The following is a 15,589-nucleotide window of genomic DNA, read 5'->3' as shown; positions in this document are numbered from 1 at the left end:
AGATAAGTAACAACGGAACATAGTGTAGAATTTGGAAGGTCGAAGATGTTTATGTTACGTGTATTCACATGTATTCATGTTCACTATGTTGAAACGATTCAGTATGATTGTTACTTTCACAACAGTAGCTGTTAGATTTCAATCGTCGTGTGAACTAGCAATTACTATCAGAATGCCAAAAGTGTTTTTAAATGAGGAATACGCTGATATTCATTTCGTGTACGGATTCTGTGACGGAAATGCACGAGCTGCCGTACGAGAGTATCAACGTAGATTTCCTAACAGGAGAGTACCAGATAGATTTAAAGCAACGAATTACTAATTCAGTTACTGAGATGCAACAAAATTTTCAGGAATGTCGTACTGTAACAAATTCTGTACTACGTCGATGTCTAGCTTGTATCGATGTGCAAGGACAACATTTTGAAATGCGTCACTAAATCATTGCGTAGATAATTTTTATTTTTGTGAAAAAATCCGTTGTTACTTATCTCATATTTCTTTTCAATATTGGTTTATAACTTTGTAATAAAGCATTTCTAAGCAAACTCGATATAAGAATTTTTTCTTATTTCCACTAGTAGAATGTGCTCCCGCAGTTTGTCGGTTAAAACCCGGGACACCGTGTATATTCGTTTAGTGACTTACTTAATCGGGATGAATAAGTTTTCCGAGATTTAGATATTATTGGGAATAAGTAACACAAATTCACGTAGATTTTCGCACTTCACTTTTAATATTTAGAGGATTTGTGAATACACGAAATTATTTTTACTAAAACTAACTACAAACGAAATGCATTTTCCGTTACGTATATTCAAAAGTGAAAAATATTATAATGTTAAAAGTGATGTGCTAAGTTCATATAAGTTTTCGCACCCTATAGGTCTTCCCTCTCGCTCTTCCTGTCTCTCTTTCTCCTCACTCTTCTAATTCTCTCTACTTCTCTCGTTCACTCTCTCTATTTATCTCTCATGGAGATAGAGAGATAAATTGTTTGGCGAGGGCTCGCCGCTCAAAAGTTTCGCGATATTTCCACTGTTAGTTAAAATTAGTGGAGTTCCCGAAGGCAATTCTGATAACGCTATCTCTCGTTCATGACGCTCGTGCCCCATCTTCAGTTTCCATCTCCTCTCGGTACCTTTGGTTTGGTCGTTTCTTTCGTCTCCCTATACCGTTACGCTTCACTGTCGAGTAGCACAGAATTTCATGAGGGAAAGCAATAAACTTTACAGACTCAGAGTATCCCGTGCGACAGACTTTGAGCAAGATGATTTTCTGAGAGGAGAAGTTTAGATTATGTGTCTATTCGAAGCCTGTTCGAGGATACACCGAGGCATCGATCAAAGAAGTACGCGTTCTACCTATCCATGGCTAGTGAACCATGAGATGGGATCGCATCCAGGCCAATGCAGGCTCGTGTAGAATGGCACGGTGCTTATCGGAGTCCGGGGTCATCGGCGCGACAATTAGCGAAGTTTAATCGTCGCACGATCGCTCGCAATTAAGGGCCGCTGATTCTCCGGCGAGCGGGACAAAAAGGGGAACGCGCGAGTTAAATTCGCGGAGCGAAACGCAAAAACTGCGTGCATCTGTACACCGATCGCGCTCGGTGACGCGATCGTGATTACGTATACCGCATACTGTAATTAAATCAAGGTATTCTACCCGGAACCGAGAGAAATCGCCGTTTCCTTTAAATATTCAGGAAACGGAGAAACGTTAAATCCCTCGTTAAACCGCCTCATCAAAGTGCACGGCGGATGAATATCTATGAGAATTTATCTTAAGATATTCATCAAGAAGATAGTCAATTAGGGGGCTATATGATCGGACCAGGAAATATTTTTCGTCAGCCTGGGGGGCCACGTTATTTGATCGAAGGAAGCACGCGATAGCGCAATTTCTCCTTTTAATAAGATACTCAGTAATTTTAATCTTTCAGTCTCTCCTCCATTCTCTTCCGCTTAATAGAATTTGTAACTCGGGGATTATGCACAGATATACGGGATTCCTGCGCTCGACCACACTCCACACTTTAGATAGAACCAAAAGTCGACGGACATAATCTATTAAAATAGTGTTGATTTAACGAAAATCAGCAGTCTTCATGCGCGTTTCAGGTAGATACTGTATCGCTCAATTATTTTGTCGCATTAAATTGTCCGGATTGCTAGCAGTTAGTATCTATATCTGTGTTTCTCTTTCTCTTCCTCCGCATTTTCATTGCGGAAGACTGTTTGCAGAATAAATTAAGCGCGACAATATTCACAAATTTCGATAACAAATTGTCGAAAAAGCGCGGTATATCGAAACATTCGAGTGTTGTTAATAATTTACATCTGCCAATTCCAGACATTCGTGCAGTGAATTATCGGCAAAAATTAATCGCGCGTGGATTAAATTCGACGCGCAAACGCTCGAAACTTCCAACGGAACTGTTTGAAAGCGGAGAGCTGAGGGATGGCGGGCATAAATTGCCTTTGATTCCACGCGGATCATTAAATTGTTCGTCAATCACGGAGAAGGGGAGGGTGACTTAAGTGCGCGATCGGTTCTGGGTTCCGATCAAACTTCGTTAATTTTCGTGGTGATGACACTCATCTCCGACATAGACGAAATGTGCCGGCATCGTCGTATTTAATCCGACAATGTTCTTAATAGACAAAAAGTGGCGCGCCGCAACCATCCCATATCAGATGGTCCAGCAAAAAGAGTCTGTTAAGAGCCATGCGCTCTAGTGACTTTACTCTTTCTTATCCAATTTTCTGATCGAATGAACAATCGTTGATTGCGGGGTGTTTTGCGCGTCGCGCTTCGATAATATCGAGTATGTGTACGTTCGTGAAAATTTAAAATGAGATGTAATTCCTGTGCCGACATGTATATTTTTAATTTATTACACAGCGGATGCCAGAAGCTCATTCATAATTATTATCATTATTGGCATTACCAACAGTGAAGAATTTTACAAATTTCAGATTTAAAATCACAGTAGGATAAAGTTCGTTGCGTTATATTTACATGACGATTTCGCGAGTTACATTGTCGCCTGCGTATCAAACAACATCAGCAAACAAAGTGCGCTAACGTCTCCGCATCTCGCAAGCTTAACTCGCGAGCTTTTTGCCGTTTCTCGCAGCTTTTCGCGAGCGAGCAAATCGGGTAATGCGATTTGTGCGTTCATGCGATTTCTCGTACTGCGCGTTGAATGCACGCGCTTACGCGAATTGTCGACGCGACGCGAAATTTTCGCCGTAGCGATAATTAATTATAGTAATCGGTGTGCTGAGAGTTGCTGGAGACCAAAGAACAATAGCAATTTCGAGTTTCAACACGGCAAAGTCTTGCTACTTCACCGAGATATCTAGCTCACGCAATAAGAGAAAGAAAGAGCAAGAGAGACAACTAGAAATTTGGATTTTGACTTGAAAGGAGTCGAAACAAGGGCGAGAAACTCACCTACAAGGATGGCTGGGTTCTTATCTCCAAACTCGCCCACCAAGGACCTGTGACAATGAAGAGAGAACAATGAAGAGTAAATTTGGATCATACGACCTATCTTCAAATTATTATTACGATGTACGTATCGCCAAAAATTCGCAAAAAATCACATATACGATCGATCAGCGCAGCCAAATTGATGTATTTATGTAACAATCAAATTCTTTTTGTAATACTTGAAGAGCATATCTTTCCATTTTAATAATTCATTATGCTGTTTCAACTGCAAATGTTCGCGGAAAGCAAATCAGTGATTGTATTATATCATCATGAAGTATCCTCGCATTCATACGCACTATTGCCTACGGTGCAATTATTATCTATTAACACATTCGATCACGCATCATTACGCTGACAAGATGAGGCAAAACTAGACGAATGCTTGCTGGTGTGGCAAACCTGCTAAACTTACCCCTAGAATAACACAATTTTACGTTGACATAATATTTGCCGAGGATCGACGCTGCACAGCGAGCTCTCATACTCCTTTGCTACCCTTCGCTCCTTTACGAGAAACCATGCAGTAATGCTACGACAATAACGGGATATCCTGCGAAAGGATCCCCGCGCGGTTATCCTGGCATTAATCCTTTGTGGGAGGCGTATCGCGTAACTTGGCGGAAATAAGCGATCCCTGTCACGAGGCGAGGAACAGAAGGAATACCTATAAGCCGATACCGAAAGAATTAGTTACGAGGGCGCCGTTTAAGCGAGTTGTCGCAAACTTCCGCCAAGCTTTGCGCTAACTAGGGAGACACACTGGAACGGGGCTTATAAACTGTAATACTTGTGACTCCTGTCGGGACCTGAATTTTCGCGGTGTGCCGAGCGGAATATCGCAGTCACAGCGCACGCTACAGGTAACCAATCATTCCATTCTGCTCTGCACGTCCTACCGCCCTACCCTCAATGCGCTCATTTATTTTAAACGATTCGAGCAAGTGAGACCGCCGGAGAGCACTCGTCTACGTCCGACTGTTTTAAAGTTTTAAGCTCGAATTTTTCTGAGCTGAAGGATGATGGTCCTCGTGAGTTCAGGCTCGAGAACTGAAAGTTATTAATTTACGTGAGTACCGAGCTGCGGGGGAAATTGTAAGAAATTGTAAAGGTTCCAAGAAGAAGGGATCGTATGATTTTTATATCTAACGATGAAAAAGCGAATTGTTCCATAAATCCTGGGTCACAATGTAGTACGTTTTTTCATTCGCTTCTCTCTTCTCGATTGCCGATTTGATCGAAAATAGCGCAAGTGAACACAATACCTTTCATCCTTCCGCGTCAGCCGTGCACGAGTAACCCGAAACTGTGTTAAGTTTGGGTCATGGAAATATATCCATCTATACGCACACACGGACCGACAATCCTCAATAGCACGCTGGTACGAGTTCCACATGAAAGACTCGCAGCGCAACGAAGCTAATGATCGTTCGCCCATGACTCTTGCTGAGAGAAGATGGAGACCTAGATTTCCGCGGTTTCCTCGTCGTAATTTAGTCCTTTCGGTGAGTCGGCCGGAAACAGCAAGCCGACAAAGGAAAGGAGCGAGATATCGAGGTCACGCGCACTTCAAGTCCGGCCCGGTCGCCGATCTCGCGAACGCGAAAGGGCGAAGAAAGGGCTGGGATCCAGGATGGAAGCGAGAGAAGACGGGAGACTCTCGGGGGTGGTCCGGCATTCAACCGGAGAGGTGAATGTAGGTGGTTAAAAGCCTCGCGCAGTCTGCAAGTTTCTGACGATGGCGATACTTACGAGCGATTTGAGATTTAAGGCCGACTCGACGCCATTCATCGCTAAAAGCTTCGTATCTGTGCGACTGTCGGTTTTAATGATTAATACAGTTCGTCGCCGAGGGGATTGAGCCATAGTAAATAGGTGACTTTATGGACGACTTTACGCGCGAGGAATCGCACCAGGATGAAAGGATCATCTGAATCGAGTTACATTTTTTACGCCGACCTACATTTCCCTCCTAAATCTGAATGCTCGAGAGCACCATCACGGTGTCCCGGTGAGACAGAAGTCAGCCGAGGATTTGCACGGGGTCAGAAAATGCGAGGATGAACCGTACAGAAGTGCGGATCTAATTGCACAATTATGTAACATCGAAAATTAAAGACCTCTCGCGAATTGAGGCCGTCGCGAGGATTCGCGAGAGACGCTCGTGAAATCAACATCTGCGACTGCAGATAACTCATGCATGCGTCATGAAACTTCTTACTTCCCTTGTGCCTAATGAACCAATTCCTTCCTCTCTCTCGTACACTCCGTATCCGTATCCGCTCGAATAGTACCGCGTTTGTTTCTTGACTTTTTCTATATTCTCATTTCAGGAAAGCGATCCAAATTGGGTGCGCGGCCATGAGAGAACGGCCACGAGTTAACGGAATTCCACGGAGCACGGAGTGTAGCTTCAACCTCACGAATTCTCCTCATTACCTCTCGATTCTAGAACGTCACCAAACTGAACCCATCGGACTTTCTCTCTCCCTCTTTGTCTCTCTGTCTCTGTCTATCTTTCACATTGCTGCCGTCACCTGATAACAACCGGGCATCGAGCAAAAATAAAAATACGAGATACGGCTTTTGTTCGGTTGCGATGAGTCCGAACAATTCCCGTCCGCCCGTTTAATCGCGACGTCCATTTATACAGCGGGCAAGGGAAAGCAGTGCGCGCTGGCGCGCGCGCATGGTAGGGAAGTGAAAAAAATAATTACGACGACCGAAACGACGAGGGGAGGATCATCGACTCCGTTCGGGAGAATCGAGAGGAAAAATCGAGAGCGATTCCCGTTCCTTTGTTCAGTGGGATGCTCCTTCGTTCGCCGCATTGTTCATAATCCACGACTCGAGAGCATGCGCCGGGCTCTTTTTCACGAGGGCCAATTGTCCGCTTGCTGTTTCGCGCATCGACAGGCTGGAGAAGCACGGTGCCGTCGAAACGGATTAAATCGCCACGTCGTAATCCCACCGCGAGCCACTGCCAATCCATCCCGTATTTCGCTAATTAATCTCACTAATTATTCGCTCGTTTGGCGCGGCAGCTCGGAATCAGCCGGCGAGTTTCGGAGCTGCGCGTCCACGGTCCATGGGGAAAAAGCTAAAAGTGTATCGCAAGGGTGATCTGTACCTTTTAATCTTAAAATAATTAAAGATTAAAGCACGCTAATGCACTTTGACGAAACGCTTCCTGAGCGAGTCACGATAAATTGCCATCAGTGGTACCCAGTCGCACTCGCTGCGGCAAACTGGATTACAGTAATTGAACCAAGATGTACGTAAACATTACACGAATATTAATAAAGTAGTACGTGACTCCGGCTGGCAAATGCAGATAACCTCTTCGAAAGTTTCTTCTTCAACAGAGAACAGTAACTATTTCCACATTTGTAATGCAAATACGGGCAGCACCGGCGTTTATTTCTTTTAGTCGTTAATTGGCTTAGCGACTGCGAACTTATTTAACAGCAGCAAGATAAACTATTAATTAATACTCCCGTTATTCCGCGTTTTACGTCGCGTCGACCCAGAAGACAGAGCCTCCTTTATTAATTTATGGACGGATAATCTACGGCAAGATCAACATTTATATTTTCTGATAAATAAATCCCAGAAGAGTACCGAACGAGTTGGGGTTTGTTAATTAGATCACAACGATAAACTGCTGGCGCGGAGATAAACTCTTAATTAATTAATTAAAAAGGCTCCCCAGCATAGTGAGAAAGCCTCCTCGGTTACTTTCTTTCGAACTTTCCTCAGTAACGAAATCACTCGAACGAAGATTATTTGCGCGTTCGCAGTTAAGAAAGCAGCTTTGCCGTTCAGACATTCGCGCACTTTTGTGATTAATGTAACAGTGTCGAACGCGAATTCGTTTAATTAATGCGTTGTCAGCGATTAGAATAATTAAAGCGCGCGCTGCACTCAACGATTTTTGTATTCTCTGCAACTTTAGACCATAAAATTAGCATGACATTTTACGCTGCGTTAATAAGCGTAGAAAGCAAACATCAAATAAAGCCAACAAGGTTACATAAAATTATAGAAGGAAATTACACATATCGTTATAATGTATGACAAAGTTGAGTAATAATTATAAACATAGCAATTTTACGCAAAAATATAATCCGCGTAATAAAATAGTCAACGTAGAGTAAACATGTGATGGTAAGCGTTAATTATTAAACATTCGCGAAGAGAGCATTTACAGGATGAAACCAAATGTTTATTTGATTAATTAATTATAATGAGGAACGAATTATTCATCGATGTAACAACTCTCATCGGACACATCAAATTGATCTTCTTCGCAATACTTTAAATAATTGATCCGTATCGCATATAATTATTAGATTCAGAACAAAGTGTTAATTAGAAGCTTCCTATTTATCGTTTACGTCACAATGAAGGGAAGTTTATCTCAGATAGGGTAGGGATGAGCTATTAATAATCCTCCGGGAACGTCAGAACGCGAGACGCAAGCAACGAACCATTTACATTACGCAACTCGAGATGGAGAAGCATAGAAATAATTGCGGCTCGCAATCTGGATCTGGATGAGCAATATTTCCGCATATCTGTAGCCTCATGCAAAGTACAATAAACAAGTGCAACTACGTGGCATACTTTGAACTGCCGAAAAGTTGGAAGTCGCATGATCGCTTGTCTTTCTATCCAAATAATAGTCGCGTTAATGTCCGCGCGATAATCACGGCAACGAATTAACGGCCCCTTCTGCGTGTCAATTACCGTAATTAATCGGCGATTGATTAATCCTGACACGTGGAATAACGCGTCGTGACGTCCGAGCGCGTCGATTGTTCGTGCCGACCGATTAATCGAGCCGCCGAATTTCCACCCCGGCCAGCCCCGCGAAAGGGATGTGCGAACGGAGGGAGGGATAATTTATTTACCGGGCGGCTCGTTAATAAATTAAGACCGGCAGGAAAGCTTAATGAAACGTCTCGCGATGTCGCCGGAAGAATTACGAGCTTTCCTTCCAAGCTTTCCACCGCGCGGTAGACCCGCAAAAAGGATTCCAGGCTGGCGCAAGGAGCCACGATTACGACCCCGAAGGGCGAGAGCACGTCCGCCCGCGAGGTCCTTTCAAGAAAGGGACGATCAATCTTGCTGAAAAAATAAGAAGTTCTACAAAAAAAGAAAGATTTCTAGAAACAGTCGACGGGAGATTTTGCGGAACGGTACGTCATCGATGATGACCAGATCTCGGGCGTAAGTATGATGTACACTCTCTCTCTCTCTCTACACTGTGAAGCGGGAGCCAATGGATTTACTTGAGGCAGTTTCCCGCAATACTTCTACCATAATCGCACCCGTGCCCACTGCTGTTTATCCTAGCCCGGATGAGCGAGCTTTTTTGCGAGCGAGAGGAATATTTTCCCTGCAGAACGGGAGAAAGCGCGGAGCCATTGTTCCGAGCCGCGACCGTGGAAAAGGGAAGAGTGGAAAAAGACGTAACGAACAGACGCGACCGAAGAAAATGGATCGACCGGTCATTTCGCCGGCTGCCCCGCTTACCGCCCTCCTCGCCGATGCCGTTGGACGCCGAAAGTACACGGCCCTTTTTTAGAGCTATGCTTTTGCAAAAAGACGGGTAACCGAAAAGTTCCTCGGCCCCATTTCCCTTTTTTAAGGGAGTCTCTCGTATCGACAGATCAACGCACACACGAGCGTCGCCTCGCGCGCTCGATGGCGGCCTCCAGCGAAAAAGATAAAATGAGAAGAGGGTAACGCTGGGACGCGCGATGGAATTTATTTCCGCTAGTACTCGACATTGAACATCCTCGAATCGGACTAATAATTCGGCGAACCGGAAATATCAATGAAATACGGGCTTTTCACTAGTGCAAAATTATTTACGAACCGACGAACGGTTTTCATGCACCGAAAAGAAATGCAAAAAAAATATGCTAAATGTGAGATGTGCTCATCATCGCAAAATCCAGAGAGATCCGGATTTGACATAGCCGGACAATTAATTCATTGGATCGTGCAGCGTCCAATTAAATATCTCGCTGAGGATCTTGACGCGAAATGTGATTATCAGAAATTTAACAAGAGTGCATTTCAGGATCATTGAATATTAAGAGAATTAATTGCCGCATCTTGCTGATAATCTGCAGAGAGCCTTCGTTTCGTACTTAATGGCACGAGGAATGTTTAAAACCGCTGTACACGATGGCGAATACGATTATGGTTAGTGCTCTGCTGGCTTCACAATTTCATGAGCCCGCGCGAATAATCCCGCTATATCGTTCCCGCTGGCGTAATTCCATATTTTTGTCATGAAATGCGTTACAGGTACGTTGTGTCGTTGCATTACCGCGAGCCTCAAATGACAACAGCAAAGCTTGGGAAAATGTGGCGAGTCTTTCGATGCACTAGCCCGCCGAGAGTGCACTATATCTTTGCAGGTTTCGCCCTTCATCTCTCCATTCCTCCACCCCCGCTGTTCTCGGCCGCTTCTCGTATCTCTGTCTCCCTTTCTCTCGACGCGCGATTTAATTTAAGTTTAATGCAAGCCGGCGCACGTGGTCACGTACGCTCAACAATGGCGAAAGGCTGCTTTTCCAGGTAGAGAAACGCATCGGCGAAATTCACGCCGACGCTTCTCTAGCGCATCGCAACTGGAACTAACGGGTGTCCCAAAATGTCAGCGAGCAGAAAAATTTATTCTGGCCTTCTTCTAGGCTGATTTTCAGATCCCGCTTTTTGTGTTTATTGATGCATATATGTTTTTAGATCAGAAATTAGTCAAACATTTTCTGATCGTGCTCAAAATGACGATAAAGCTCGGTGCTCCTTCATCAGCGCACGAACATCAACGATGACAATTCCAATAATCGATGTCAATGAAATCTAGATGGTTAAAATTCGGATAATCGCCATAATCCGGCATACGTGCTTCTCGCGCACCCAATAGAATCCGCCTAAATTCAACTACCACTTTAAGCGAGCCATTTTCGATCGACATCGCGATATAATAGGTACGTGAGGCACGTGCGTTCCATGATAGCCCCGAATAAATACCCAGGTTGAAAAATATCGGCGATCGTGGGATCAGCTATTTTCGCCACTATGAGCGTCGCAAATGTCGGATTTCGCGCGACCGTTCTATTTATATCGGCTGATAAAATAACCCGCGATATCCGTTATAGTAATAATAGTAATTCTGACCAGCGCTCAGTTATCTCGGATCTTCAACATGCACGTTGCACGTAAACGAGAACGGATGCGCAGCGTTCATGTGGCTGCAAAAATACAAATCTTCTCGTTATCGGGTCTCGTTAATTATATTAAAGAGCGGCCGGTCGCATTTCAAAGATAGCACGATTTTCAAACTATCTGCCATCAAATTCCTCGGAAGTTTTTCGGTGATATTTCCCATTACCATACATCCTGTGCTTAAAAAGTTTTTCGGGGGAAAAGTGACTTTCATCGCCGCGGCCTCGTAATCGTTCCGCTTATGTGCGTCGTCCGGGCATCACGAGATAATCACCTCGGGCGGAAATCGCGTCAATCTGCGCGACGGAAAAATCGCTGACGCGCGGAACGTGATTTCGTTCTGCGAGCACGTTATCCTGCTGCGGGATAAAATCGCGAACAGCTCTGTGTTAATCAAAGGCGCGGAAGCTTTTTCACTAATCTGGAAAAGCGTCGCGCGTTTCGTGGAAACGAAAGATTTTCGGCGCGGGAACTAAAAACCCTCCGATGTATTATTTGCTGGTTCTAGCGAAAGTTTTGCTTTTGCAAATTAATTATTAAAATATTGTATTCTATCCATAATCGCCAGTATTTTCAGTCCAGATTTAAAAGTAATGCGATTACGTGCAGCCGGACTATATCGAAGTCCGGATTATTATTAAAAATGAAATGTTAAAACGCCATTGTAATTCTGACTGGATATGACATGAAAAATGACAGAAAATTGATATTAAAGGGACTCTGTTTCTAGTTTTATTACTACAGCATTTATATTTTACTCTGATGTGTGCTCCGATATTCAACTTTTGACGCGCAGTGAATATTTCAAATACAGTAAATCTATTTAGAGAACTGCACGGGCTACGAAATGACTAGCCAACTTTCCACAATACCCTCTGTCAGACATCGACCCTTCGTTCTACTCTTTTATTTTCAACACGTCGCTGCAATAGCGCGATCCGATCCACTTGCAGCATTCGGTTGCAGCGTTATTCAATTCATCGCCGGATTCAATTACCTCCGCGCGCCGTAACGGTGAGTAGAGGCATTTCCCGTGCGCGCGCGTGCACGCGCGTGTAAATATACACACACGCATACGCACACACACCACGCGCGTGCACACCGCAATAATCTCGCTGTAAAACTCGGCCATGCGACCTAGATCAACATCCACCTAGTTTTCAACTTCGCCGACTAATAGCGGCGATCCCTTTTCGATCGGTATTTCGATGCACACCCTTACGCACCGATGCCTCGTGCACCCGCGATACAGGGTGTCTCGTAAAAATATTGGAGTTCTTCTCGTTCGCGTGGCCCGGTACCCCTCGACTGATGATATCGTCATAACTTAAAAGTTCCCCCGCTTCCGTCACGTCGCCAAACGAGCGAAACGTCATTGTCGTGAGAGTCGAAGAACGATTAAACTCTCATCAATTTATATTCCGCCACTTTCGCAGGGAGGAGCGACAACCAAGCAGCGAGTTCCCATCATCGCTAATTTATCAACCCTCGATTCAATCATTCGCGCCCCATGAAAAGCGCGCCGATTGATTTGCGCCAGCGATGCAACGTATCAGATGCAGATCAGATGCTCGCTCGCCATGCTCGATAAAAGTACACCGAACCAACGTAACGTTTGAGAAAACAATCTCTGAGCGACGATCAACAATGGATATTTACTTTGACGGTAGGTCGCCGTTCGTCGCGTACATTCGCCCGGTCCGAGTGCCGCTCGACCGAGGCCGCCACTTTTTTTTCGCCGTGAAACTCCACCCCCAACGCACCATCAATCACTCGGTAATGGCAGCCCCCGGTTTTTTACCCGACCCGCTATGTGTGTTTGTATGTGTGTACACGGTGACCCATGGAAGTTGGCGATCGATAGAATTTATTCCCGATCGGAAATTTATTCCCCAAATTCCTTCAAGTCGATCTTTTCGTGGGAGATTCGGGTCAAGAGAGCAGCCTCCTACATTACGGTACTCTTTCCGCTATCCCGCTCGTACGGGCGAATCCGTGCGCCCGAGTTCGTGGGCAAGTTTGGAAAACGTAATGAGATATAAAAATAAGATACGAGAAACGCGCCGGGTGAAACCGCGGAGGGTGATTTACTTGGGACTTTACGGGTCAGCACGCGAAGTTCGAGGGAAAAGTCGCGCGAATCGATTAAACGGCAGCATCATTTGTTTGAGGATTAAACCCCGAGGAGTTTTAAAGACGTAATTAATTATCGCGACACGAAAAATTTCCGAGGAATTTACGACGCTTTTGTAATATCCCCTTGTACATTAAGACTTGATAAATTGAAAAGTTGCGGGGCCAGGGGGTGATAAAGAGGGATGATCGATCGTCTCGTGAGACATATTCGATGTCCCTTTTCCGTGACGAATAATTAGCCTTAATGTTAATGGGGAAAGAGAATGAGTACCCTTCGATAAACTTTTTGATTTAACACTTTACTTGCACTTGTAATCTTGCTCGCATAAAAAATAATGCAAAATTCGAACGCTGAAAGTCTTAGTGCCTGGCCAGTCACGAGTGTTGTTCACGCGCGATCGACGCTAGCTCGCGTTACATGCTACTTGTGACACGTTTCGAGGGTAAATTAAGCGTAGGATGAAATTCCTGCGCGATTTCACGTCGCCGCGGTCCGAGTGTCGGGTTTGCGCTCGACGGCAACGAGAGCGATAAATGTACGACGGGATGAACGGGCTAGGATGAGCGAGAGAAAGATAAACAGGCAGGAGAGAGAGAGACAGGGAGAGAGAGAGTCGAACGAAACTGCCGGATACCCGAGGGAACCGGAACCGCTCGGCTCGCTCGTGCATCGGACGGGCCGCGGTCGTCAAAACGCATCGGTGAGATAGCCTCCGACAATATGGCAGAACAAAACGGCTTGTGGCTCGCCATGCAGCGCGTCATGAACGCGCGTACGGTAAAAGAGGAAGCCCTGAGTGGAGTTTGACAGTCGACCCGTGAAACCCGTGATATGCGCTCAACATTACCGACTTTCTCGCTCCTTGTGCTCGTCGACAAGGAAGTAGATGGATAACATGAAAAGGGAAAGGTAGGACGAGAATGCAGGCTGCACAAAGAGATGGAGAATTGAAGGAGAGACTGGAGTAGATATAGAGAAACATGTAGAGCGGATTGGAGTAGAGCACAGAGCAGAAAAAAATGAACAGAGACCGACAGATCGATAGAACAAGCGGACAAACAGGAACACCCAGCAAGAAGAAGCAAATATATAACAAAACAAAAAAGAGAAAAATGATAAAAAAGAAACCATAAACGTGCGGGAGGAAAGAAGAGGAGAGGGATGAGGATTTTATTATGCCTCGGGGGCAAATCCCTTCAGGTGCGCGCAGCGAGGGTAATACATGTACATATTGAGAAGCGCATGCAACAAAAAATTTACGTAGATAAGTGTGAACGCGCAGTGCCGGGCGATGTAAGGGCGCGATCAATAAACCGTGTTTCCGAATTTATGAGTAAAATGCGAGGCAAAGGGAAGAGATCATGTCGTAAGTTCCCTCGCCGTCGAAAGAAACTCTTAAATAAATAATAAAGGAAAAAAGCTCTAAAAGATGCATGTGCGATTTCTGTCTCATGTCGATGAGTGAAAAAATATGTAAAACAGAATTAGCAGTCCCTCTCACTCGCTCTCTCTCTCTCGCGAGAGGCACGGCGGAGATAAGGAAGACGAGTTGCCAGCGAACCGACAGACGACAGGGGTGGGCGATAAGGAGCGTAGTAGGGTTGAGAGGGTTCAATAAATCCTGACTGCGAGCGCATCGGAACTACCGCGGCGTAATCCGATGTAGCTACACACGTGGAAATGACGTTGGCATATAGAGCCGAGCCGTGTATACACACGCCGGCTTTACGACCCTGCGGACGCGGCCGAGCGAGCCGGCACTCCGAAGCCGGAGCTACCATCCGGTCCAACTTTGTTCGATGGAATTGCAGCGCGCTTTGATGATGGATCGATGCGCTCCGTGAGCCGCGCCGGGCTGTCGTCGCTCGTTCCGCGATTCTAATGAGACGAAACGACGCGGACGCAATAACGCGACCGAAATGCCAGCGATGTCGTAAGCGACCGCGGAATTATCGCGTAGCGTTTGTGGGAGCCAGATCGAATCGGGATGAACCGGGTCAGTCGATGTTTGACACGTTATTTTATGTCGCGAGTTACATTACACATGCGGATGATGAATTTTATCTTTAAAAGAGCTCCGTGCGACATTTCGCCGCACGAAATCATCGGGCGTACCGCTTTATGCTCGAATTTTTTACGCGAAAGCAAGATTGATTGGCACTCGAGCGTTATGCCATGATAAAATGACGCATCGCGAGCGTAATGACGTGAAGAAGGTTTGGATAGCCTGTGAACAATCTCAATTTCAGATTCATTTCGTTTCGTCGTGACGTTAACTAAGGCGATTCATCGTTGAAGCTCACTTTAATCGCGTGATCTTGATATTTAAACAAAGATAGATAATACAGATTCGCCAATTACGTCCATATCGAACCAGGTGTGGCTGCTAATAATCCTTTTGAAAATTTCAGCAGTTATTTCTCGCTTAATTATCCAAGCGATGACTTCGCGTGCTCGACGATTAGTTTTATTATGCGCGATGTTTGTCCAATTATCGTAATAATCGTCGGGCGTGGACGTGAATTTCGTTTCGAGGCTTACCAGGCAGATGACCGATTATGAATTTCGCATTTATTTGACCAGAGTCATTTATCATCGTCAACCTGGATGCGCAATTTTTGAAGCTTAACAATATTATCGGCGTATTATCGGATCTGCGAAAGCGCCGATATAACACAGAAATGTGCTGGCATTAGTCGTGCGCGC

General features: G+C 45.1%; 1 protein-coding gene across 2 annotated transcripts in view; it reads right to left on the bottom strand.

Moving 5' to 3' along the window:
- Positions 1 to 15,589, bottom strand: part of LOC105288188 (leucine-rich repeat-containing protein 24) — a 96,726-nt gene that overhangs the window by 32,186 nt on the left and 48,951 nt on the right. Inside the window, exon 2 of one of the 2 annotated variants that reach the window (XM_011354251.3) lies at positions 3,463 to 3,509. The exons of the other annotated variant lie outside the window; for it this stretch is intronic. The gene's annotated coding sequence lies outside the window, so the exon portion shown is untranslated. The remainder of the gene's footprint in view (positions 1 to 3,462; positions 3,510 to 15,589) is intronic. 2 annotated transcript variants of the gene reach the window in all.

This window comes from Ooceraea biroi, chromosome 11, assembly GCF_003672135.1.
Source record: "Ooceraea biroi isolate clonal line C1 chromosome 11, Obir_v5.4, whole genome shotgun sequence".
Lineage (NCBI taxonomy): Eukaryota > Metazoa > Arthropoda > Insecta > Hymenoptera > Formicidae > Ooceraea > Ooceraea biroi.
This window is presented reverse-complemented; position numbering and strand designations above follow the sequence as displayed.